Source organism: Ranitomeya variabilis, chromosome 1, assembly GCF_051348905.1.
Source record: "Ranitomeya variabilis isolate aRanVar5 chromosome 1, aRanVar5.hap1, whole genome shotgun sequence".
Classification (NCBI taxonomy): Eukaryota; Metazoa; Chordata; class Amphibia; order Anura; family Dendrobatidae; genus Ranitomeya; species Ranitomeya variabilis.
This window is the reverse complement of record NC_135232.1, coordinates 760251771-760254417: the sequence shown is the minus strand read 5'-3', so window position 1 is coordinate 760254417 and position 2647 is coordinate 760251771. Positions and strand designations below refer to the sequence as shown.

Sequence of the window (2647 nt, the reverse complement as noted above, 5' to 3'; positions counted from 1 at the left end):
TGTGTATATATATATATATATACACACACACACAGGTACGGCCTGGGGCTGAGATTCAGTCCTGGCATTTGAAATCACACAGGCCCATGTTGTGTATCTATATATATATAATTTGTGTATATGTATACACATTACTGGAGCCGCAGAATAGACACTTGGCAGCTATGGGCAGAGGTTTCCAGTGCAGCAGTTGTCACACGACCCCTTACGGGCGCTATATGTGCGCTACCCACGGAGCGCTGCGCGGCGGGGAATTCACACGCCTAATTAGTTGGCCATTTTTAAACTTCCCTGCTGACTACTGTAGATGATCATTACACACTGTCCCTAGCCGCACTTGTTTGCAGACGCTCCCTTTAAAGGTTAGTCCTCCAGTACTCGGTAGTGTAACGAGGTTGGAAGTTTGCCGACTCTCCCTGGATTGTGGCCAATCAGGTACCCCCTCACGTGGTGGCTCCGCCTTTCGCTCAGATCCCAAGTTTCTCCTCCGTGAAAAAGCAGCGGAGACAGTGGGGGTAAGAGTGGGGTACGGCGGGGGGCACCCAGCTCCAGCCGTGGGGGCGGGAAAGTCAGCCACTGGCCGCTTGTATTATTCCAGGGGCATTATTATGGGCCTGGTGGGGGAGGGGAGGTGGTGGTAAGGATGACGTGGGTGGGGTGCCCGGAGAGGACATGGTGGTGGGCACAGGTGTTACCTAGGGGTGCCATGGAGGATGGACGGGGTGCCATGGAGGATGGACGGGGTGCCAGGGTTTTGGCGAGCAGTGACCCCGGGCATAGGGTGGGGTTGGGGCATGAATGTGTGTCCTGTGTGCAGGTACGGGCATGTGGCCAGGGGCACCTCAGCCTGGGTGTAGGCCTGACAGCTCCTGATCTGTGCCCGGTGTAGCAGGCCTTTCTCATGTCTGGACTTCCCATCACAATGGTGGCGCTCGTAAGATTGTATAATAATAAAGATGCCTGCTTCACCAGGTTCCAGTACTGTACACTATGGAAGCCTCTCTCGGGGCGCTTGGCATGTGTACAGCTGGTGGCTGGCACACTTGGAGGGGAAGTGCCAGGCAGAAAGTGGTGAACTGAACATGGGAGCGCTCCGATTTATGGGAAACTGATCATACTGGGGGCCTGTTATCAATGGCTGAGCCAGATATTATAGCGCCATCTATTCCATGGCGCCTCACGTGGAGAGGAGTAAACGTAGCAAAAACTGGTACAACAATGATTAATGCAAGTCACCGACTGTACAGGAGGAGACGGGACCCTGCACATGGGGGGCTCACAGTCTGCAAGGACTTGGCGAGATCGGATATGTTCTTGTAGTGCTGCGGCTTGGATAAATTGGCCTTGGGTGGCACCTCGGCTTGGATTAATGCGTCTTGGGTGGCGCTGCGGCATGGATTATTGGGCCTTGGGTGGCTCTGCGGCTTGGATAAATGGGTCTTGGGTGGCGCTGCCGCTTGGGTTAATGGGCCTTGGGTGGCACCGTGGCTTGGGTTAATGGGCCTTGGGTGGCACCGCAGCTTGGATAAATTGGCCTTGGGTGGCTTGGATTAATGGGCATTGGGTGGCACTGCGGCTTGGATTATTGGGCCTTGGGTGGTGTTGCGGCTTGGATAAATGGGCCTTGGGTGGCACCGCAGCATGGGTTAATGGTCCTTGGGTGGCACCGCAGCTTGGATTAATGGGCCTTGGGTGTCACCGTGGCTTGGGTTAATGGGCCTTTGGTGGCACTGCGGCGTGTGGCACTGCGGCGTGTAATAATAGGTCCTGCGTGGCACCATGGCTTGTAATAATAGGTCCTGTGGCTTGGATTGATGGGCCCTACGTGGCCATGCGGTCTGGACTGATGGGCCCTGCTGTCTGGATTGATGGGCCCTATGTGGCACTGCAGCTTGGACTGATGGGACCTGCAGTCTGGATTGATGGGCCCTACGTGGCACTGCGCTCTGGATTGATGGGCCTTGCGTGGCCCTGCTTCTTGGACTGATGGGCCTTGTGTGGCGACTTGTTCTTGGATTGATGGGCCCTGCGGCTTGGATTGATGGGCCCTACGTGGCCCTGCAGCTTGGATTGATGAGCCCTACATGGCCCTGCGGCTTGCATTGATGGGCCCTACGTAGCACTGCGGCTTGCATTGATGGGCATTGCGTGGCCCTGCGGCTTGCATTGGTGGGCCCTCCGGCTTGGATTGATGAGCCCTACGTGGCACTGCGGCTTGGATTGATGGGCCCTACGTGGCACTGCGGCTTGGATTGATGGGCCCAGCGTGGCACTGCAGCTTGCATTGGTGGGTGCGTGGCACTGCGGCTTGCATTGGTGGGCCCTGCGGCTTGCATTGATGGGCATTGCGTGGCCCTGCGACTTGCATCGATGGGCCCTGTGTGGCACTGCGGCTTGCATTGATGGGTATTGTGTGGCCCTGTGGCTTGCATTGGTGGGCCCTCCGTGGCCCTGTGGCTTGGATTGATGACCCCTACGTGGCCCTGCGGCTTGGATTGATGGGCCCTACGTGGCACTGCGCTCTGGATTAATGGGCCTTGCGTGGCCCTGCTTCTTGGATTGATGGGCCTTGTGTGGCGACTTGTTCTTGGATTGATGGGCCCTGCGGCTTGGATTGATGGGCCCTACGTGGCCCTGCAGCTTGGAT

General features: G+C 57.0%; 1 protein-coding gene across 1 annotated transcript in view; it reads left to right on the top strand.

Moving 5' to 3' along the window:
• The first annotated feature begins 386 nt into the window (after window positions 1–386).
• The window catches only part of ARID3A (AT-rich interaction domain 3A), a 35721-nt gene continuing 33460 nt past the window's right edge, over window positions 387–2647 (top strand). The window contains exon 1 of the mRNA XM_077271517.1: window positions 387–515. The gene's annotated coding sequence lies outside the window, so the exon portion shown is untranslated. The remainder of the gene's footprint in view (window positions 516–2647) is intronic.